The 24,463-nt window shown below is 42.3% G+C and overlaps 1 protein-coding gene across 6 annotated transcripts in view; it reads left to right on the forward strand.

The window, feature by feature from the left end:
• The window catches only part of BACH2 (BTB domain and CNC homolog 2), a 180,894-nt gene that overhangs the window by 54,008 nt on the left and 102,423 nt on the right, over positions 1-24,463 (forward strand). Inside the window, exon 3 of one of the 6 annotated variants that reach the window (XM_050972024.1) lies at positions 8,722-8,772. The exons of 4 other annotated variants lie outside the window; for them this stretch is intronic. The gene's annotated coding sequence lies outside the window, so the exon portion shown is untranslated. Of the gene's footprint in view, positions 1-8,721; positions 8,773-11,130; positions 11,293-24,463 lie in introns of all 6 variants that reach the window. One more of the 6 variants, XM_050972025.1, reaches the window with a different exon arrangement.

Consider the following 24,463-nt stretch of genomic DNA (forward strand, 5'->3'; position numbering starts at 1 on the left):
AATTCACCTGCTGTGGTTGAAGTTGCATCATTTTACTCAACAGTGAATGAATTATACGAAGTAGACATTAGTTTATTTTCTGAGAAGTCATTTGAAAGCTGGTGGGCCATGCTGGTTCACAGGGCTTTGTTTTCTTTGATATGCTGATTAAGTGTCAAGAGAAGAGGTACCTGGTAGGAAGCATAGCATAACCCCATTAAAGAATGACATAAAAACGTTGACATTAAAACAACACAAAGCAACCTTAGCAAGTGGCTCTAAGTGAGTTTAGTGTTGTATTTTGATTTCTTTTCACTGCACTGCTGCTGCCCTGATGGAGAACAGGTGAAAAGGAAGGAGCAGATGCTTTTGGTAGTACAGTAAGGCATTTATCTCTTTTAATGAGGTAACATCATTAGTGCTGAGAAAGTGCTGCAAATCCATACGTGTAATAGACTGCTGCTGCCTTTTGGTAGTGCACACAGGCTGTTGTACTTCTGAGCATTTGAATCTGCTGAATCACAGGTCAGGCATTATCTCCTGTCTGATGCTGGGTTGCATTTTTGGTGGTTTGTTTTTATTTTGTTTGTATTGGTTTGTTTGGTTGGTTTTAACCATTTTATATCCTCTTCCCTCCCCTTCCCTCCCCCCACCCCCAGTCTACCTTTGCCTTCAATGTCTGGGAACTGAAGCACTCCAGGAAAAGAAGTGTACCAATTTTCCAGGTATAGGAGTTGATTGAAATGCCATGTCTGTTGCAGTGCACAGACTTCTCTATAACTGGGAAGAGGGAGGCTGATTATAGGTCTTTGAGCCTGATTTCTTTTCTTTTTCCTAACATGGGTAGAGGTTTTGGGTTGGGTGTTTTATTTTTTTTCCCTTTGCCCTCTGCCTGTTTCCTTTAGAGCAGTGACATAAGTCAGCCACACTAATCGTGTCAGCCAGTGACACTGACGCTGAGTAACAAAGACCTGCAGAAAAAGGGAGAGAGGTGGCTATGGCACTGGACAAGGAGCAGCAGCACTTGGAGGGAAATCTGCAGGTTAGAGCATTCCTCTGTACAAAATCTGTCACTGTAAGTCATGTGCACAGTTGTATTCAAAGTGTCCAAGGGAAGAAATGAGATGTGTGTCAATGGATATATGTCCTTTATATCTCACTTTTCATAAGGTAAGCATTACAGCACATGACTATAATAGCATGAAAATAACAAAACTTCAAACAGATAAATCTGAATTTTAAAAAGGTGGGAGGTTTTAATAATGCCTCTGTTAAAAATTACTTAATAACCCCAGATCTTCCATCAAAACCTCCACTACAAACAGGCAACATAACCTAGACATTTGAGGTATGCTGTGTGTTTATCAGAGAGCCACAGAGTGTCACTTGGGCATCCGTGCTGATTCCAGGAAGGGAACCTGTCGGTAAAAAAGATTCATCAGAATAGATCACGCACACAAGAAAAAAAAGTGGTTCCTCTTTTTTTTTTATCTGCATGCCCCTCCCATCCTGGGCTTCACAACACCTGCTTGTGCTGAAAGAACATAAACAGAATTGCAAGATTCCTCAGCATTAACTGTTGCCTGACAGTCCCAGCTAAACGCTGCAAGGTTATCCCATTTTATCTCTTCATTGTTTTTTCTTGCTCTCTGCCACACATGCAGTGAGTCTCTGCAGCATCCTCAGATGGACCTCCATGTTTTTTGTGCTCTGCCATGAACTGAAAATCAGTGTTGTTCATCAGAGTTGAAATGATTCCAGAGATGGGGGTTTCTCATTGCCCACCCCTGTTATGTTATGCTCACACCAAGGGGGGGGACATGACTGAGGGCCAAAAAATTCACAGCTAGCACATACTGAAGTATTATCAAGTAGCCACACCACTGAGTGGATATTTGGGTCAAGACTACGTAAAGCTCCATTAAATCTTGTAACTTTTATTAAAATTATTTATTTAAAGCTGGAGAGGTCCAAGGGTATGCTTCAATGATGCCCAGTCAGCATTCCCCACTGCTGAACTGAGAGTATCATTCTGCAAAGCAACAATCTCACTGGTGGCTTATTGCTTCCTCATGCTCCTGACTGTCTTGAACTGGCAGAAGGTAATGGCCAACAGGTTAAAGAAAAGGTATTGTCTTGGGAAAGCTTTAGGCCTTTTAGAGCTTTTAGATCTCTTTTGGTTTTACACACACACTGACAGCCTATTGCTTCTATAAATCATCATTTCTACAGCACATACCAAAGATTTTCTGTGCTGTCTTATTCCAACAGTGAAACCAGAGTTCAACTGCCTCTCTTCCAAGGTTGGGATTACAAAAACTTTACACCGTCTCACCCTTCTCTCTTGCTGCAGGCACTCCGGTCCAATGAATAAATACTTGGCCGAGTTTTACTACCCTTTACCTCTTTAACTAAAACCAAATGCCTTCTGCTTTGTTGAAGGCAAGTCGTGCCTACTTCAGTGGCTCCAGCCAGCAGTTTCTCAACCAGCTTGGCCTCTCAGGGACTGATAAAATTTTAGTGACTCTGAAACAGTTACCAATCTTTTCTGTGATTGATGCATGAAAAGAAAGTAACATTGTCCAGGGTTCCTAGGGAGAGAAAATACCTGGTCATACCTTTTCTCAAGACTACACATGACCCAACTTCACTCTCATTTCTCTGAAAAAAACTGGGCTGAAAGTGTTGTGATGGAGGGCAAAGGGATAGGATGGAAGGATTTGACAAATAATCAGGTGATAGTATAACAGGCTTCTGTATTAAGGTTATTTACTCCTTTTTAATTTCCTTTTTTGTGGCCAGTATTTTAAAAAATATTTTAGCACTTGGCACCACTTCTCAAGAGGAGAAAGTGCTGGTCTGCTTGTCAGTACTGTTTCAGGGCAGACTTAGAGGTGATGTAGCCACAGGCTTGATGCTTATTTCTCATAGGAAATATGGGGCAAAGCCCTGGTAGAGAAGGGCTGCTCGTCAGCAACTGCAGCACTGGTGGGCCAAAGTGTGTTTGCCTGGCTTTCCTGGGTGGTCGACTGGCTCGTATGCAGCACATGGAAATAGATCTTCTGGAATGTGAAACCGTGCCTTCTGCATTTCTCCCACAAGTATTTTATAGTTTTGACTGGCATGTGCAAAGGAAATGGAGAATAATAGAAGAAAAAAAAATTGTATAACACTTCAGCTGTGCTTCTTTTCCATACCAAGGTTTTGCATTTAAAGCAAAAAGACCAGTCTTGTGTTGTTGCAGAAGTCTTTTTTGGAAGTTTAGTGAAGAGTTCTTTTGGTAAATGAGTAAAGATTTTTTCCTCCTGAAACTTATCTCCAGTTTAGATAGTGGATATGCTCAGAGGAATGGAATCTCATTCCTGATTTTGCAGAAATAGGTTGCGAAGGGACCTTGATTGTTTGGAGATTTTCTTGGTTTTCTTCCCTTTTTAGTAAAGATGCTATAAACTAGTAAGTACCCAACCTTTTTAAAGTCTCATACGTGAGAAGGAGGATGCTCTCTCAGTGTGGCTGCCATCTACTAACTAGCTTAGTGGTCATGGCTCTCAACATTTGGTGTAATGTAGAAGTAGCATATCTTTTAGACAGATCCTTGCCAGTAGGACTCCTTTCTCCCTCAGGTTCAGCTGAAGAGCATGGAAGAGACAGCCTGCAGATGTAGAAGTTGTCTTTTCAGAGTCCCTGGAAGATCCAACTTAGGCCAAACTGAATCAGCCATTTAAGGCTGAGGATCCTCTGTACTGCCAGAGAAGTTGCCTTCCTGTAACAAGCAAAAGGATCTTTGCCTTGGAAGTAAGAGTTTAAAAATACACAATCATGCAGAAGGGGCACTGCAGCAGTACATATATCAGAGCAGTAGTGCAAGAGTGCAGGGGGGGTGAATGGGCATGTTTGAGTCAAGTAGAAATGTTTGCTTTTCCCCCAGTTCTGCCTTCTGAGGTAGCTTCCTTCTCCAAGGACATGGTCCTGCTTTTGTGAGGAATGCCTAAGGGCTCAAGTCACTTAGCTTTTGAGCTTTGTAAATCTAGGTATAAGTGTTCTGTTGTTTGCAAGGAGCCTTGCAGTCTCTGGTGGGAGTATGTGTAAAAAGTATACATGTGAAAAGGAACCCTGCCTTTGCAGTGGCTTTCAGATTAAAGATCTGCTTTGTTAACTCGATGGCTCCTAAGCCTACTTTGTCAGCACTGAGATGCTTCCAGCTGGCTTACAGCTCTTGGTTTCATCTAAGAGCAATCTGTAATCCAGGAGTGTACAGGTAAGTGAGCTCTTGAGAGCTTTGTGGAAAAGGAACGATGCATTCAGCGTGATGCTTGGAGAAGGTGAATATTCTGACAGTTTCCCATTGTGTCACACTGTTCTGTTTTGAATATTGTGCCTTACAGTTATCCTCTCAGTAGAACAAGGTGCTACTCTTGGGCTCTTCTAGGAGCCCAAAAAGTGTACACTTAATTGCTTTACAAATTATGTGAAGTCTTGGAATGCAATCTAGCCATTGCTCATTAACTAGCCAAACCTATTAAGCCTGGACAGCAAGCAGGACTGAGTTGTCTGCCCTTGATTGCAGGCAGCTAATGGAGCTGTGGGAGCAGGCTGTGACTGCAGAGTGCAATTGGCAGTAGACTCCCAGCAACCCTCCCTGTTTTGAACTTGCCCTACACTCCATTTAGACTTCTGGCTTTGAGACAGATGATTTCAGAGCGGTGAGGAGGGGGGAAGGCGGAGCGTGGAAAGCATTGTCTTCCCAGCTATGTTAGCTTTGATCAGAAGTTAAAAATTAATCAGAATTCAAATGGTACTGGTAATTTGACATTCAAACCTGCAGAAGCAGAGGGATTTGTCATCTGGCCATGGTTGGCTTTGATTATTGATTGGTATTCATGCAGATGGTTCCATTACACAACACTAAACAAAAAAAAAATTTCCCAAACAATGTGACTTGGCATCTCCTCGGTGTTTTTTAGCTCGGAGGGGATCAGCTGATCTTACAAAGCCCATGTAGAGGTGGTTTGGAACCCATGAAGCACATCCTGTCTTGAAAAACAGCATGGTAGTGTTTTCTTGCATCTTCACACCACTCTAGCAGCACAGAAGAAAACAAAAATCAATAAATGTTGAGATTTTGCTGTTTGTTGGTTTTTTTTTTTTGTAGTAGTAGTAGTTTGAAATACAATAAAGATAGTTGGGATTTGCCCAGGAAACTTGAAGTGTTTAACCTTTTAAACAGAAAAGTGTTTAACCTTTTAAACAACTCCTCAACTGGAGATGGATACAGCCCCTCGCTATGTAGTGTTTTCCTCTAGAGCACTCTTGGCCCTGTGCCGGAGCATTGTTTCAGATGAGCTTGTGCTGCTGTCTGAATCGCGAGGATCTCATCCTTCAGCACTCACATGCCTCCCATCCAGTTGTACTTTGTGCCCAGCCTTATTTACCTTGTGGGTTTTGCCAAGATCACAGCTTGGTGGTGTGGCTTTGGGCCCAGTCAGACCATCTGTCAAGAGGAAGGGGAGGAGAAGGTAGTGGTTTTGACATGTTGCTTGAAGAAGCACATGTCCAAATGTGCTTTGAAATCTTTGTTCTACTTGCTTGTTCAATACTTTCAAGGTGCTGTGTCTTGTGGAATATTTTTCTGTTGTGCTGCCTTACTTTCCCTGTTGTGGAGAGATCATTTCATTTCTAGTCTGGATTCGTACATTTTGTTTGTGCTGCTGGCAGATCCTATCTACACCCACTTTTCACTGATATTTAAACTTTAAAAGATAAAATAAAAATCTTTGGTGTCATGGAACACTCACTTGCTTGTAAAACAGTTCTATATACCAGAGATGCTATTTAAAAATATTGTAGGAGTCTAGTAATACATTAGCATTTTATGCATTTCACTCTGAGCAGTCCCAAAGTGCTTAAACTGTAGTGCACATGCAGCCCTGTGGAGATGAAGTTCTCCGGACAGGGGCTGTAAACCAGCCCTCACATTTGCTGATGGAGGGATGGGTGCAAACAGCTTCAAGCAAAGCAGGCAGAATAAACTGCCTTCTGGAGGAAAAGGCCACATCTAGGTGTACAACTCCCAGGAGTTCAGCTCGGGGTGCTGTCAGAGTGTCCCACGTTGGGATCATGATGCTGTGTGTGGACCGGGACCCCTTCAGCCTGAGTTGCCGTGGGTCTTGTCACAGCCTCAGCTACAGTCCCCGACCAGCACTTGCAGCTGGATGTTTGAGCAAGTGTCCTCATGGGCTCTGTGTTAAGAACTTGTTGCCTTTTGCACTCTTCAGTGGACTAACAGCGAGTAACTCCTTTGTTTGTCAGCAGCTCCAGCGGAGCCATGCTCTGCAGCTGCAGGCTGGGCTGGGCGCGGTTGGTGTGCGGAGGCCACGCGCGGGGAGCAGTGTGCGGGCAGGCAGCTGCCACGTGTCCTTTGGTGGCTGAGGATTCCTTACGTGATGCCAAAGTGGTTGTGTCCCTGTGTGTGCAAAACACGTTTCTCTGCGTCATCCTAGGTATCCTTCAGCCTATTTTATATTTGTGTCCCTTAGAAACCAATGTGTGAGTTGATCTCAGATTAGCTATTCTAGACATAGCTTAGCATAGGGGAGATGTAGAGCTGTAGTGTGAGGACAGAAAAAAAACATTTTCAGATTATTTTGAGACAGCAGTTACATCATTCTGGGAAATTCAGCTTTGCAGAAGCTAATAAAAGCTAAAATTCAAGCTCTTATAAAGTTAAGCAGAACTAATACCACAGTGTGTTTTCTGGTTATCATTTCAAAACCTCTGTGACATTTTATCGGAATGTTCCCATACAGGCGCAGTTATTCAGGTGTGAGAATCTCAGGAGCGGCTGGATGGGGAGGAACAGCAACCTCACCGGTGTTTAAGGGAGCTACATCTTCCAAAAAAGAATTACATTGTGGCCAGCTGTGATGTCACAGTTCAGGGTTCAGTGAGCTGTCAGCAGCCACTCTTTGATATTTCTAACCAAGCATAATAGCCTGTGCTCCTTTTTAATTCTTTAAAGAAAATTAAACAATTAATTATTCCAGTTTTAAAATGCATTGTGTCTAAAAAAGAAAATAAAAAAGGAAAATACCCTCACTATTTTATTTTCATTTGGCATGACTGTTAGGCAGAAAGAACTTTTTGATATATTGAGTTGGGAAGTAATTAATCTTGGGAGTGTGAGATGGGTTATAATCTTAATGTCATTTTACAATTACTAAAATAGGCCAATTTTGTCCTTCGCTAATCCATGTAAATCCCTTTGATTTAACGGTGTTGTATGGATGAAAATAAGAAATGCTGCAGCCTATATTTTGGGATCTCCTTGCTTACAGTGTAAAAGCTTACAGAGCACATCGATGAAGCAACCCTCCCTCTTGTACACTAGAACACTACTACCAAGTGCTGGCACAAGCCAGAGCATCACCTGCAGCTGTTGCTTTTTTCAGATGTAGCAGGTGAAGCACAAACCCTGTCATTTTTCTAGATTCAGCAGAATATGTTTTGTGCAGTTTGCCAGTATGTTTATAGCAAAAAGGTTAAGAGCAGAAAATATTTCTAGGGATAGTAAAACCTGCTTTAAAAGAAATGAGAAGATTTAAAAGCTCTTACAAATCTTGAGAGACACAAAAGGACTGGGCTGAACATTACCATTTCAGTCAAATTTAGAACCTCCACCTACTTAAACAGGAACACGTTTAGGTCAGCTTTTTTGCTTGGCAAAGTTGTCTCCCTAATCTCCTTCAGAGCATTTCTGACTGTGATTTAGGTGTAGGGGGGAGGGAAGTGCTTCCAGGCTGAGACTTGTAGCTAAATTGTCATACCAAGATAATCTGTTGATTACCGCTGAAGTGGTGTAGATTGATAGGCACTGAATTCTGAAATCTGCTATTCACTGTGTGCTTGTGCACAGTTATTCATTTGGAAACATTCAACCAAAACCTTCTGAGTTTTAAACCATTTTCCCAAACCACGGCAGCAAATTCTAGTTGCCTGGGTTGATCTTGATTTGTTTGTGTGTTTCAGCAAGATTCAGAGAGGTTGTGTCAGTTGATCTATATGCAGTTTCTTGCATTTGTCAAGTAAGTGGAGCAGAAATATGTTTTCCTCCTTTCTCCACCCCTTCTTTCATGTAATGAAATGGGAAATGTTGAAGCTACTGGAAACCTTAATGTGACATTTCTAAATGCAGTGATGCTGTCTCTTAAAGGGTCCTGTAAGGAAATTACAAACATCAGGAGCTCCTGAATAGCTGGTCTTCAGTGCTGTTGTTTTATGAAGTTGATTATGAATAAGTGATCAGACTAATATATATTTTAAAACAGATGATGAAAAGAGCTTTCCTGGCAGATGATATTGGTGGTAAAGGTGTTGGTAAATCTCTCCATTATTATAGAAAATCCTGATTTTGAGTCTGTTGACAGAGGACTTGGGATAATGGGAGATGGCATTGCAATTTAGGATATCTTTAACCAGCATCTTGGGAGCAGAGGCTCCAAGACGACTGTAGCTGGTGCAGCTGTGATTGCGGTGTGAACGTGGGCGTCTCGTAAGTGAGATGAGTCTCCTGGGAATTAACGTTGGCGCTCTGTCTTCCATGAAAGCCCCATGTGCTTGCTCACCCACGTTGATGTGTACGGCTGTCGCCTACCTGCTAACGAACAACGAAACAAAAATGTTCTGCAAGGAAGTCTTCCCGTGGCATTCTTCCCCCAAGTATTTCTTCTTCTGTCTGCTCAACAGGTGCTAAAATGGAAGACAAGAGAGTGACAGAAGTGGAGGAGTTTAACTAAGGTGAAGGTGGCCCTGTGTGCTCCCTGGGATTGCCACATCTCTCAAAGTTCTTGCTTTTGGGAAGAGGGATTGGAGCTCATTCCTGTTTGAGCTGATGCTTCAGTTCTTGCCTTTCCATGCCTGCACTTACTAAAATCAAAAGCTGAGAACAAACCCAGTCTCAATGGGTTTGATGGCAGCTCAGCTTATCTACAAATATTATTAAAACACGCTCTATCAAAGAGATGTAATTATCAGGATACAGAAACAAAATTGCTGCAGTCATGCATAGAATTGTTGCCTAGCCATTTGGAGGCTAAGCAAAGAAAATCAGGTATCACAAAATTGAAATTCACAATCAAAGTAAATGAAGCAATATTGTTATTACTTGGGGCAACAGAAGCTAGCTCTCCTCTTGGGAATCTGAAATAGTCATTTCAATCTTCCTTCAAATTTTTCTTTGCTTCCTCTGAGACCTACTAGCCACAGATTTTTCACACACCTGTATATACTCAGACACCTGCCTATGGCTTGTAAAACACTACACTGGAAGTTCTTTCCTGGATACTTGGTGTAGGGAGTTTGTGCAGACAGGTACCAGCCATGTCCTGTATCCTCCTGCTGGTCACTCTTTCTCAGCAGGAGGTAACTCCACAATGTGATGGCCCAGACTGTCTCGGAGTGTCACTTATGTAATTTTAAAGTCTGGATTTGAACAAGTGGATTCCAGTCTCTTTCTGTTTCAGAAACACAGGTCATTTTTTATGCTCTGTACTTTCAAAAAAACCTGTATTTTCTAGGGAGAAATTATGTAGCAGATGACCATAAATGGCAAAAATTGCATAACTTTTCTTGAAGTTATGCACTAAAACAGTACTTCAACCACCAAATTTTGATTAAACTCACCTTACAGATGCTAATTGTAGTCTATAAAGCTTTTATGTGTATATAAGGTGAGGCACAAAGTAGTTGCTTGGGGTTATAGAAGAAAGTTTTTAACACAGCCCAGGTCCCTTGTTGTTTGCTTTCCATTGCTGTTTATTACAATATGTTAACATGAAGAAGCGATAAAATGCGATGCTTTGTCTTTTTCAAAGCAAGCTGTATGTTAGTTACACTTGCTCAGGCTGTATTTATACTACTTGAGAGCTTGTTATCTGCAAATATCATTAAGATATCTCTGGTTTTTATGTTCTTCTGAACATAACTTCTTTGTCTTCCCTGTTTCTGTCTTCTGTTATGATGAAAAGACTGCCGCTCATTTCTCACTATCTCAGAAATAGCATTTTTTTGGGTCTCATTTTTTAACCAGAAAACTCTCTTTTACCCCAAACCGTGGTTTTTCATTCTTCCCTCTCCCCACCCCCGTCTCCCACCCCATATGGCTGGTGCCAAAGATGACACCTTCAGTGCAGATGACCCCCATGCACTGACCTAATCCATTGCCCATCCTGTGGCTTTTCGGAGCAGTCCCTAACATCCTGATTTGGATTCTTCATCTCTTCTTTGGTCAATAGTTACCCACTACAGTTTTGCTGTGGAAAAGTGATTTAGCAGGTCCCAGGTACTGGCCCCCAGGTTAAGTTTCCTTCTTCTCTTTAGAGTGGGTCTCCCTGAAATACTGGGCTTTTTGCAAGGATGAGCAGCTGTTCTTTTCAACACTGCTGTCCCGTTTCGGCTCTCCCTCAAACCTGACTTTTGAATGTTACTATTTCAGGTCTGTGGCTTGACCATTCAAGTGCAAAGTCTGCTCTTCCCTTACGGTTTAGGGTACCCAAACCCACTGTCAGGTCCAAAATTACTGTGTCACATGGGGCTCAAGTGTAGCTAACATCTCTCATGTGAGGCAGTAAAAATTGTTGGCAAAATTCTTTTAATTCTCCATCTGCTGAACCAAATAGTCCTGTAATTGTAGAGGAATATGAGCTAGTTCAGCAGCCAAAAAAAAATTATGAATTTTTCTTTTGGGCTCTGGTAGGTGTGAAGTTTCTGTGTTTCACCATATTTAGGGAGTCCCAATGTAAACCTGCATAAGATTCAGGTGGTGATAACTACTAACCTATTAGTGTGCTGGGCGTGAGGGAGAGAGGAAATGCAAAATGTCATGGAGAAGATGGTCTGAACAGTTTACATCAGCTCTGGAGACAGAACACAGCCATTTCTGAGATGTAAGATGTGGTTTCTTTTTTAAGGCAGGTATTGAAATGGCTGCTGTTACTGTAAAATGCAAGTATCCGGAATCTTTTTATCTTGCAGCATCCTTATCAAGTGGAATGTAGGTGACAGTAAAACTGCTGTTCTCCTTTAGCAACTGGAGTGCATGGCTGCCACTTGAACCCCAAGGCCTAATCAAGGCTTCAACTGTCCTTGCTTTTTTAGAGTCTCATGGCCCAAACTGAATGGGTCAAACATCATGGTTGTGATGAAGAGCAGTGATACAACATTGTTTGGGGTTCAGCTACAAGCAAAGAATCTGTCCTTGGAAAAGAGGCAAATTAGAGGAAGATGCCAAGGTAGCTGTTACAGCAAAGTCCTTGCCAGGTAAACAGCAGATTCTGTCTTGGGTGAAATGATGTGACCTGCTTTGGTGAAAGCCATGAGCCAGGCAAGCCTCTGAAGAGTTCTTTAGGGAAAGGTTTGGAAAAAAAAACTAACCACAGAAAGTAGGTTTCTGGAACAGTGAAATAAAGGCTGCAACAACAAAAGAGATGCAGGTGAAGGAAATGGAGGAATATAGTAAAATCCTTTGAGTAAGCAAACTGTCTGTGACCAGGAATTGATGAAGAGCAATCTTAAGAATGAAAACAAAGCTATAATATATTCATGAAGCACGATGATGATAACTCAGAGGGAGTAGCATTAATTATGACTTCCACGGCAGAAAAATAGCTTGTAGACTGGGAACCAATTAGTGGTCGATTGCTCTGAACTAGATTTCAAACACAGTACATGAAATGACAATTACACAGTATTACCAACAGACAGCTACTGTGATGAGATAAGAGCTGTCAGCAGATTTGGACCAAATTCCTTAGCTGACATCTGCTTACTAAAAGGGAGACCTCTTTCTTGGGGTTAGGGCAGTGACAGAACAGAGGAATTAATGGCCAAATGTCATCTTCTGTCTCCAAAGCAATAATGTGGGGCCTGGCAGAAGTCTGCCTGCTCTCTGTGCTCTTGGTGATGCCTGGACATAGTGTAGAGATGTCCCCACAGCTGTTGGTGGAATTGTTGTGGTCTGAGTATACTGGAGACAAACACAGTGTTTATCTTCAGGACATCTTAGTGTGAAATAGAAGTGATTTTTTTTTGTGACAATACAAAAAATAAAAAAAAAAAAAAAGAAAAAAATTGCGGGGCAATTAGTAAGAAGAATTAGCAAATTAGTATTACTACTTAAGTAAACATGCCATATGTTGCTAAAAATGTAACTGGTTTGCAGCTGAGCAATCCCAGATAGTAGACTTTCCAAGGGTGCAAATACCAAAACCAACACTGGATATTTGAATGTGTCCAGCAAAATCAGTTTCAGAACAAGAATAGAGGCCCCAAGAGAAATAAGACAGTGTTGCCCAAGAAACTGATGTAGCTCCTGAAAAAGCTATTCCCTTTGCTCAACAGGCCAGGTTCTACCAGCCAATAGGCCTGTCTGAGGTTAGCAAGTGAAAACTATTTAGTGACAGGAGAAGGATGATGGTGGTGGGAGGAGCACCGTGACTTTGCCAAAGAAACTGAGAATCCCAAAGTAGAGATGCTGTCTCATAGCACAAAGGCAGATGTGAAAAGCTATCTGAAACCACAGTTTGGAGTAGCTGGAGGTAGTGATCATTGCTGAAAAATGGTTGAATGAGTAGTTGCTGAGTTCTTCATGAAATACAGGAATATGAAAAAAATTAACATAATCCAACTAATACAAAGAAATGGCATTTCAGATAAAGTATTTCAGAAAGGTGATGCAAGACACTGCAAAAGTTGAATCAAAGTTCTGTTCCTTTCACTGGTACAAGGATCAAAAATGAAAAAAATCCAAACAAAAATGAAAACAGAGATTCTAATTTATTTCTCTTACAGCTTCAGCTCAGACATTTCAGTTAGGAAGACAAAACAATGGTCAGGTTTTTAGATGGCCTCTGCTATCCAGATTTTGGATAGCCTCCTCCTCCCTGGCTTGAGGCAGATCACCTGCCAGTTTGATGCAGTTGTTTGTTGGAGCTCTTGGTGAGAATATGTTTATTACCTTTTCCAGGAGACTGTTATTTTCATGTATGTATTTATGATGGTTGTAAAGTCACTGAAAAGCTCGAGCCATTGAAGCCAGTAGGGAGCTGCATGAGTGGTTCGTCATGGATAATGCTGGTGTAAAACCAGCTTGCATTCTCTCACCCCTTTAAGGCTCCTGTTGAGTGGACAGTGACATGGCCAAGCCACCATAAGAAAAAGTACAGCTGGATGTAGTGTAGTGAGCTGTTACATCAGTTAGATCCAACATCCATGGGATGCTTAAGTGGCAGTTCAAAAAACATGTAAGAAAAGACTGTCTGGCATTGCAGGGCTAATAATTATTTAAGGAAACAAATCTCAAGAGACCTTTTGCAAATTCCTACTGAAGCATTGTATAAAAAGGCAAAGGAATACAAGGAATGAGTCAATTTACATGTCTTGGCAGAGACACACCAACCAGGGGAGAAGTCCAAAAGGAAATGTCACCAACTGGCAAGGCAACAGCTGCGTTTACCAACTTAAACAAAATTAGTCATTGAAAATACAAATGTAAAGACCAAACTAGGAGTCTTTCACTCGGATGTTATTTCCATTTTAACATGTGGATGTGAGTATTGGAAACTCACCAGAGGCAAAGACATCTCATGCCTCCAGAGGTAAATACCTGGGGAAAATACTAGGTAACAGATGGAGTCAATGTGTCACAAATGCAAAGATCTGCCACTTCCTCACCAGTGTGTCCCCCAAGTTCTCCAGGGTAAGCAATGGAAACACTGGGTCGTGTGCAGTGAGTGAAGCCAGCAATGCTGTCTGAGCAGATGGGCTCTCAAGCAGCTGGAGGAGCACAAACAGCCAGACCAGATATTGCTTGGAGTGTGAACACTTACTGGCACTCAGCGATACAGGAAAACTGCAGAGAGTGGCTAACGATTGGCACAGACTTTGGAGCCACATTGGCTCCCAGAGGAACATCTGCAGGTGCAAGAAGGCTTTAGGGGAAAAAGTTACTCTTGGTACCTGGGGGGAATGCGGGGGGGAGGGTGTGCTAACATGGGTTTTTCTCCTTTAAAGATCCAGACTATTTAAAGTTAGGTTACTGAGAGGAACCAGAGCTTCCCAGTGACGGCATTTCTGGCTCAGGCTGCAGAGGACTGCATTGCATGGACAAGCCAAGAAATCTGTCATCCCTGATCTAGTGTGCTTTTGCTGTCTGACCTCAAGGAAATCACGCGACCTCACCAGCTCTCCAGAGCTCTCTGACCGCAATACTGTAAGATTTTAATTAGAAGCAGTGGACAGTACACCACTTTTTCTAGTTTCACAAGCTGTCCTGAGGGGCTAGTAACTGAAGTAAGTTTCTGTGGACATGGAAAAAAACCTCACGTGTTTCACACACTGCATTGAGAATAAAGAAGTTGCTTCTAGCTTTATTTATGAATAAATATTTACATGGTGTAAGTGTAGCTACAGATTGTCTTCGGAGGTGAAGGATAGCCCTTAGCTTTGTACTGTACATACGAAGTGCTTGTATATGATACTTAATACAATTTTGTGAGTTTAGTTCAGCTGGTGTTTTAGATGATGGCTGTTGCTATAGTAAAAAAAATGTTTAGGTTCCGCAATTTTAGTCTAGTTTGTAGAACATAGGGACAAAAATAACATTCCGTGCTGTTTTTTAATCAATAGTACAAATAAATTCTTCAGTTATTACTTCTTTATAATTCTGGTTCCTGTATGCAAACCCTGCTTCTTAGAAAAATTACCAGACCCTATTCATTCCTCTTGCTTTTATCACTGCCTCTTAGCACCTTATGTGTCAGGGCTGAAGCAGTTTGCACCCCTCTTGCCGGGCCAGTTGTGCTACCTCCCTTCTGCTGCTTTTCTTTTGACATCTGAGGGACAGCCGTCAAATTCCTAGTGGTGGTGTCACCTGCCTATTGGATAAGAAGCTGATTTTTCAGAGAGTTAAAAATTTAAGGCAGTAAAGACTGATTCTGTCATCTACTCTTGCTTTTCCAGCCAAGCTCTTACTCTTCCTCATTCAGCCTGGCTTTGAAAGGTTGAGACGTGAAGATCCCAGCCCTGTGCCTAGGGAGACTGTTCTAGCACCCAAACCAAGGCTTTCTGCTGTGTTTGGAGTGAGAATCCCAATGTCTTTCTCCCAGATTTAAGCTTGCTTTTTTACTTGCACATGCCTCAAAGGCATTTATTGCCATTCACCACGACCAGGTGGTATCTAACCGGGTTTAGCCCTCTCAGTTCTTCCCCCATAGGCTTGTAGGATAGCTGTGGCTCCTGGGCACTACAAATCTGGGACCAAGCATCTCTTTTGAGGGTTTGCTTTTAGCCTGTTGTGTTTCATGCTACTGGCCCCCTCTGCAGCAGCAGGGTGAGCTGTGGCAGTAGGTGCAGATATACCTGCATGCTTCGCATGATACCATCTTTTTGTGTCTGTAGCCAGTACAAAGTACAAAGTCACCTGTTTGCAGGGGGGAGCTAAGCCATGCATTTTGCCTTTGAGAACTCGTAGGCAACACAAGCAGCTCAGTAAAGACACCCACAGTGCTTTCCTGAGCTTGTCATGTGAGTTATGCTGCCATCTCTCCCCAGAGATGCTCAGAAAGCAGGGTATGACCTTGGGAGCATGATCAAGGATCCCTTTTCCAACCACAGTGAAAGGCAGTCTATCTAAAATTATTCTGCTCCCTTTTGAAAACAGTCTCCTAAGGGAGGCTGCAGACAGTAAGGGCAGCTGCTATCCATGCCAAGGAGCTCATCTGGATTACATTTAAGAGGGAGTTTCAGATGAGTAAAACCTAAATGAGCACTGGATCTGCTGTATTTGAAATTTTGACTTCAGCAGACATCAGAATACAGACTGGCAGCAAACCCTGTAGGTAGGTTGGGATGCAGCAGAGGTCTGTTGCCAGAGTCTGGCTGGGCCTTGCTGTGGGAGCAGATCTGATTGCCCAAGTGCTCTGTGGAGCCCCAGGAGCATCTGGCAAGGCTGCTTGGTGGTTTCTTTCAGGATCTCAGCTGGAATCCCTGCTAAAGGAGTAGCCAGCCTCATTGGGACCACTTCCCTTCACCCAGTGTGACCCAGTGTGGACATGAGCAGCACTGCCTGCCACTGACAGACTGCGCTGGATCAAGTCATTTGGGCCCCTCACATAAGTGGTTGCAGATACATCCCCAGAACAAAGTCATAATACAAATGGATTGTGGCAGCAGGGATGGAGCTCAGGAAGAATTAGCCCTTGGGGTATTTTATCAAATTTTTGAAGCATGAATTGTTGGTAAACCAGAGCTAACATTCATCATCTGCAGCAAGAAGAATATAAAGCAGCTGCAGCCCTGCTGTTGTATTTCTCTTTCCCATTCTCTGCAGACTGGCTGTTGCTGTCACCATCCTTCCCAGGGGCTTGGGGTGCTCTGAGGACCCCAGTCCAGCTGGAGATGGCAAAGCAGCAGCTGAAACACTGCTGTGAGTGACCTTTGCCCAGGAGACCAGACCCAGCTCTCCTGCTGCCAGGCCCCTTTGAGCTGGAGTTTGTCCATGTGCAGGTGGGGCCACAGTGGAGCTCTCAGTCCCCTCCCTAGGCAGTAAGGGGTTCATTCACCACCTCAAATATGGGTACCTGCAGTGGTGTGACATGTGCCCTGGAAGGGGCACTGTCACTTTGCATTGACAGCAAAGGGACGCTGGAGAGCTGACTGTCACAGCTGCAAGTTTCTACCTTGCATCTGAATCCGACAGAAAGAATCTTTTTGTAAGTGGCTGGAGTGATTGAGCCCTAGAAGTAGACAGCAAATTAGACAATATTTTACTTTGTAAGATGTCCTCTGTATGTGAGTTCTCACTATCAGCAGAGCTGGAGAGGTGGGTGTGAAAGGCATGGAAAAACTGAGATTCTTGTCTCTTTAAGTCCTGATGCTTGATAATAGTGTTTATTAACTGGCAGAAGCTTAAGAATCTGTAATGGTCTTGCACATTTTGACAGACAAAAGTGTTGAATGAATTAATGGGGTGTTCTCTAAAATATATTTATTTCTGCAGGAGTATCATAGGTAGCCTTCTGTTTGCACCTATCCATTTCAGGATTGCATCAGGAATAACTGGATATTCAGTTCAAACTTCTAAACTGAAGAAAGTTTTTATAAGCCTTGAGCCATAGGTTTTATCTTCTTCTGCAAAATGCTATGAAAATATTGTAAACAAAACTGTAGATCTTCATGGCCCCAGCTTGATTTTCATACATTGGTTTACTTACTTTTTGTGTTCCTCTTGATGAGGATAGGAGAAAGAGCAGCAAAGATATTTTCCTTTGTATGAAACTATACCTCTGCTGTGGCTAAGACCATAAGGACCTCTCACTTTCAGCTGGTTTCCATGTCCTTTAATCTCTCACAGCTCCACATGTCTTTTTGCATCATCTCAAACTGATTAGATAAAAAATGAAAAGTTTAGTTGGAAATTACAAGTACTGAAAAGTGTCATACTCTTTGACTGCCTCACTTGCAGGAGGCAGTGGGTGGGAAGGAATAAAAGCGTACCTTAATTATACAGTCTCTCTGTTTATTTTCACAGCTGTAGCTTTGCTGAAATGTGCAGCAGACATCCTAAATCCACCAAGCAGGGTCCCTGTGTGTTGCACCTGCCAGTCCTACAATCTTGGTACCAGTTGGGGATGTGTGTATGGCTGAACAATGCAGGAAGACTACAAGAGGTTTATCCCATTAGAAATAAATTACAGTGTAGTGTAGCATGAAAATGATGTGTCAGTGAATACAGAACACAGGATTATCTTCTGTCTCTTCCCTTTATCACAGATAACAGCAGCAGTATGGGAAGGAGATTTATATTGCACTTATTTGAAGCTGACCAAGCAATTTAGATGAGATGAAATAGGGATTTTATTTCTGGAGAGAATAATGTGTGCTTGCTAAAATGCCATTAATTGCTTTATAATTTAAAGCACAAATTTTATCCAGCAATTTGTTGGTCTCTTCTTTTTCTCCAGTGAAAATAATTCACCATGAAAAGATTATTCTGTCAAAAAAAAATGATGAACCTGCTAACAAATTAAGTTAAAAGAAGCTGAACTTTCAATTCAGCTTCTGTTTTCACCCCCCTTCTCTCTCTTAAGTACTGTATGCATGTGTGAATTTCAGTAAAAACAATAGTGGCTTAGCTAATGATGAAAACCTTAACAAAAACTGCAGCTAATACCACTGCAGCACTGGAATCACAGGCATCCCCTTACATGTTGGGGAGCTGCTGTCACGCTGTAGTAGCAGAGGCATGGCACACCCATTGCAAGCAGAGCCCTATTGTGCTGGCCACACGTAGAGCCAAAGAGCTCAGGAGAGCTCCTAGCCTCTCCTGGAGGCAGAGGCAGTCACCAGGGTGGATCAGTCCTTTCCAGGTCCAGTGCTGAACTCTGCTCCTACTCCCCTGCCCTTGTTATAAAAATGCCATGTCAGCTTCTTCCACAAGCACTGTCTCTGTTTGTCAAACTTCCCTGCTTTAGCTCTTTCTTCGTTTTTTTAAATCAGTCTCTTTACAATCTCTTTTTGCTCCTGTCAGTGCAATTTTGTGTTTCTTTATTTGGCTCCTCCATTACCCTACCAACAGCAGGCTGGTGGCCAATCTCCATCACCCAAAGCTATGTTTTTTCTCCTAGGGTTTCAGGCTTGGAATTTGCCCTGCCAATATTAACCCAATGCTTGCCCATGGCTGATTTATTTGCCATAAAGACAAATTGAACCCAAAGGAAATGTGCCTCTGTGCAAATCAGTTTTCTTGTACAAGCATTGCTTGCAGGAGTGGTCACTTGTGTATCACGCCCATAGCATAAGCTTTGGGATTTCTGCTTTGCCACAGGCTGAAGATTAAGAAAGACGTAGAGCTTATGAGGTGAGCAGAGTCTTCTGTACTGTTGGCTCACTTAAGTCACTTTAGAGACCTTGAAAGCATTGCTTGCTTCATTTGTGGCCCTAAGGATTTCCTTATATCCAAGAGGGCAAAGGAGAAGGCATGTAGATGTGTTTTCTGGAATAAGGTGATAATTACGTTTTACTTAAAAAATAACAGCTGTTCCATGGAAAAAGAGCTTTGAGGCCATTTATTGTATCTTTCAGTTCTTCTTAAATAGAAGTAATTCCAAGATATATATATATATAATTTCATTATTACTGTTTCCTTGTGAGACAGAGTATTGCTCTCTGTCTTGATTAGTGATTAAAGCTGCAGTGAGACCCCAGAATTGCCAGCGATTCTGTATCATTTGTGTCACCATCGATAGGGAAGAAGAATTGCTTTTACAAAAACTATTTTTATTACAGATGTGTAGACGTGAATTTATAGCTTCAATCATGCTTCCAAAAGAGCAGCTGTGAAAGTGAGATACAAAGCTGGATGAAAGAGCTGGCAGGAAGAGTAAAACATAGCAGAGGGACTGCAGGAGGGGATAACACCTGGAAACATCTGTTGGGAGAAGTAAAGCTGGAGAAGGCATGGAGCCACTACACTTCACCAATCCCTGACCAACTACTGGCTTCTTGCCTGCTTCTTGTTTTTTATTTTGTTTCGCATTGCCTGGTCTATTTTTCCCCACCCTTATTTGCAACAGACGATTTTTATAAGGTTCGGAAGTGAGTGAGTGCTTTTTCCAGCTCTCTGGTCTCCGTGCTTGCTGGAACATCTGTACACACACACACTTTTCCTGTCTAAAGATAGTTTGAGCTAGTGTGCCCAAAATACAGCTTCAGGCTTGGGTTTGTTGTTGTCTTAGTAAGCATAAAAATGTGTTCTAATATTATGTCACTCCAGTTATGTATTTCAGCAGCTGCAGTCTGTTTGTGTCCAGTTTGTTGGGAATGGCCTCGCTTCCTGGGATTTGTTTTTCCATAGCTGGAGCCCTGGGTTACTTAGTTTGACCGAGACTGCACATTGCAGTCTTTCTGTGAGTACGATCATTCTTGCCCAGTAGGATAATTCCAGCAGGGTTTTCTGCTGGAATGACATGACCTCCTTTACTGACCTCATGCTCTGCCAGCACTGCTGTTTGAAAATCATCCCTTTCCACCCCCTCCACTTCCCCCTGTCCCTGCAGGCCTTGCTGCAGTTGTGCAAAAAAAAATTCCTCCTTTCTGCAGTACCATCACTATGTTGAATAATTCTGCTTTTACTTCTCAGGTTTTCTGGCTTGACCTTTCCACCTCCTTCCATCCAACAAGGATGTAGTACCTAATCCCTTTTGTGGATATGTGTGTTCCTGTGGTGTGCATTGAAAAAGTGGGATTTACTTATTGTAGATCTTTCCTCACTTTTACTTATATTTTGTTATACTTATTTTATTGCACTGTAACTTGTGCTGTGGGGTCACAAAGCATAATCTTACTCTCCCATCATGAAGTCCCAGACAGGAGTCTGGGGATGGGAGCTTTGTGTAGCCTGGAGATCCAGGGAAAAGAAACTGCTAAATGGCAAGTTGTGTACCAGCCACACTTTTGGGTTGGTGCTTGGAAAGCTGGTGAACACAGAGATTTCAGAGGAGGCTGCTTTAAAGGGTAAAGAGGTGCAGGGAAATGACCAGGACAGCAAGTGTTTGATGCTCAGGTATCTGTAAATTAATATCACAGTCCATGTATTGTGAGGGGATGTTAATTTTTGCTGATAAATTACAAACTACACTAGGCACTTTTATACATAAAGCAAAAATTGTTCATAACTGTTAAAGCTTTTATACTGCTTGTTGCTATAACTTAGGAAATGTGAAATGGTCAAGTGAATTAATTATGTGGGTCATCTCAAATGAGTGCCTGTAAAAAATGTTGTGTGGCTCATTGTCTATTCTCTTTTTAAGGCTTATTTTATGGAAAGGGAACTTTGGAAACCTGGAAGATTCTGATTTTTATTGGTGATATTCCTCTATCCTTGGAGCAGCAAAGGCAGGCTCTCCTTGCTGCAGAACCATTTGGGCTGGAAGGAAGGTGAAGGTATCAGAGCTTCCTTAGCAGAGCAGGAGGGTATTCTGTCACCACTGCTGGCTGGATGGATCCAGGAGAAGGACTCAAGGAACCATACAGCTGGCAGCCTGCTTACGACTCTTAGTGTCTGCCAAAATTGGTTTAAAATAGCTGTTACTCAGAGAGCAGTATTACAGATTTGTATTTGAGCTATTTGAACTTCTCACAAGGGCCGGAATACAAGATGCCAAACAGCGCAGCTTGCTGGTTTTTTAATACAGCGTTTCACATTGTGAAGTTTTTGTCACAGAAATTTCTATTTCAAGCTCTGGGATACAAGGTGTTTGCAGTAAAGTGTGCTCTTGTTGCAGGGCTGAGTATCTGCCCTTTGTTGGCATTTAGGTTATCCTCATTTATGCTGCAGTGATGCCCAGAGGCTGGGTGAGTCCGGGCCCCGCTGCGCTGTGTGCTGGGTGACAGTCCCTGCCCCAGGAGCCAGTAGCCTGGGTCACTGGCTTCAGATGGCCACTGCCAGAAGCTGCTTGGGAGTATCAGCTGCCAGGCCTGAGCATACTAAGTACAGAAAGCAGGGATAGTTCAGGTGAGGCAGCCAAACATGCATTTAAAATGCAATTTACAGTCAGGACATCAGTAGTGCCTTCTTTGCCCAAGTCAGCAGATACAAATGCACAGCTCATTGTCAGTAACTATCCTTATATATTTCAAAGCCTTATAAGCCCTGACCTAGAATTTGATCTCTGCCAACACCAGTTCCCACAGGAACACAGGACCACTGTGAAAACAAACTGTTAGAATCAGAGAGATGTATATTCTCCTTCACAGCAGGAAATCTGTGTGCCGTATCCTTCCTTGTGCTCTGTGTGCACCATCACTGGGTGAAGTACAGGGCATGATGTCCATGGATTCAAGTGGGAGGTTGAGCTGTAACAGTGAAATGCTGGGAAATTTTTTCATGTTTATAATATGCCTCAGTCCAAGGCATGTGCAGGTTGGAAAAGAGTCATAGAACTGTTTAGGTTGGAAAAGACCTTTAAGATCGTCAAGTCCAGCTATTAACCCAACACTGCCAAATCCACCGCTAAGCTGGACAAAAATGCACCACTGGGTTCTATTTATGTGTTGTATAGGAGGGTGTGAGGTGGTTTCTATAGCACAAAGTCTCGACCATTGGTGTGATTCAGTTGTGCCATTGCCAGCTAGGGCGGGTCTGCAGTTCTTGGAACTAGGGCAGATGAAGCCTCACCCCCAGCTCCCCTCGCCAGGCAGTGTGTGTGTTTTACACAGTGCCAGTGTGGGAACAAGCTGAAGGGAAACTTCATTGTGCTTGACAGTGCCTTTTTAGCTGAAGTACTGCCACGATTGGCATGACAGCAGTGAATCCCAAAATTGGTTGATTGCCGAGAGAGCCTGTGAAGACAGACATGAGGGATAAAAGGAATTAAATGCTTAATTAATAGGTTTATACTTCCTATTTCTTGAAGCATGACTATTATTCCCTCTCCTGTTTGTTTACTTTAAGGTGCCATATGTTTCACTTGAAGCTGTATAGAAATTTGCTAAAGAAACCTGCACATCAGGGTTAAGAGAGTTCTTAACTATGTGATCTGCTGCTTAAATATTGGACTTTTGAAATAATTAAATATTTTGAGCTACCAACATGAAGAGATTATTTGGCCAATATTTTGTACACTAATAATAGCACCTACACAATTGTGTAGTTACTCTTGATTGTAAGGGACTAAAGCTTCAGCTTCTCATGGTAGAGGTTCTCTCCTGTGTTCATGTATTCCTGATAACATTTTTCATTAGAATTCTAGTTGCAAATATCAACATTTCTTTGGTGTCTCCTTCTGTTAGTTCCTTGCTTCCCACATGCTGTTCTGTGTGAAAGTCTTTGTGAATTGCTTAAAGGAGTAAAATCCTTCCTGGTAATGGAGATGCTAACATGCATGACAGTTCTTATCCATCCAAAAATGGCAGCAGTTGACTTGTAGTTTTTCATATAAGCTGATTTTTCACTCAGAAAAGTTTTCACTTAGAGTAGGTAGCTATTAATTACTTATCTATCCATGTTTCAATATGCCACCATCTCGTTAAATAGCTCCCTTGTCTATTTCTTTCTGAAACTATAAAGCGCTCTTTTCTGCAGAACAAGCTCAATGACATCTTGACACTTCCCTAATGTTTTCAAATCCTGGTGGGTTTGAGTGAATTGCTGGATTTATTTGAACTTCAGATTCAGGGCTTGTAAATATGCACAGATGAAAGCTAAAAAGGTTGACAAGAATGCATTTGCAGTTGCGAGTGCTAGGTTTGGCATAGTTATCTTTGGCAACATGAACCTAATCAAGTCCAGGAACTCGAGTGATCATAAATCTGTTGTGATGCTGATAGTCGTCTTGTATTACGGTAGTCAGTACTACCTCCTCTATTATTAGATTGGGCCCTGGGGAAATGCAAAGGAAAGTGTGAGTCTCACCCACGATGTTTTGGTACTAAGCAAGCCAAGCATTTGGAGAAGATCCTTATCTTTGCTTAGCAGATGGAAGGTGAGGTGAGCGTATGAGACCAAGTTGCTGAAGAGGTCTCGTCTTCCAAATGTTAGTGCAGAGCCTTAAGGTGGAATGGCCCTGCTCTCACGGATTGGTACCTGGCTGTCCTGTTTCCAGACAGCAGTGCTGCTACCCACAAGAGACCCGGGAAGAGGAGTCCACCCAAGCAATGACTCTTTCAATGGATGGCATTGTTAAGGATGATTTCAAGAGCTGACTTCTATTGTATTCCATTGGTCCAGGTAGTTGAAAGATCTGTGAAAAACCCTTCACCATGCATTTATTTTAATGAAGGAGTTTGGGTATTGATATTATATGCGTGTAGGTAGCCATTAAGCAAAGAGGGGAAGTAGGTGGCATGTTTTTTGCTACTACTTCTGCCTCTTCACTTTCCGAGGAGAATGCTTTTTAGTTTAAGGGCTCCTAGCATATCAGCATCTCCTGGTGAGCCCTGGTTAGCTGGCTCTGTGCAGGGCATGATTGGATTGGTAGGTGTTTAGTTCATAAGTTTCACCTACTCATCTTGTTTTCTATTAATAACTTTATGTTTTAATCTTGTAAGTGTATTGTGCCATGCATCTGTCTATTTGGGGAGCTAATCCTGTAGTGGTAGGCATCTATTTCAGGAGCAGCCTAGACAAAGCACAGCTTATTTGAGTGCTGGCCTCCCTTATTGTGTGTAGTGGGTTAAATCGCTGGTATTAGTGTAGTGTAGGAGTTCAAAAAGGAAAGACGTTATTTGCAGTGTCAACTCATTAAAATACTCTGTACAGATTTTTCCAAAAGAATAAGCAGCCCAAGCACACTGGGCCCCATGCCAGGGTATGTAATAGCCTTGCACAGCACCAGTTGAAGCTCCAAGTTGGATAAAAGGCAGCTTTTTCTGGGTTTGTTAAGTATTTCTTTAAAAAAAATAAAAAAGATTTGTGTACAGAAGTAGCAAATTA

The sequence above is a fragment of the Serinus canaria genome, chromosome 3, assembly GCF_022539315.1.
Source record: "Serinus canaria isolate serCan28SL12 chromosome 3, serCan2020, whole genome shotgun sequence".
NCBI lineage: Eukaryota > Metazoa > Chordata > Aves > Passeriformes > Fringillidae > Serinus > Serinus canaria.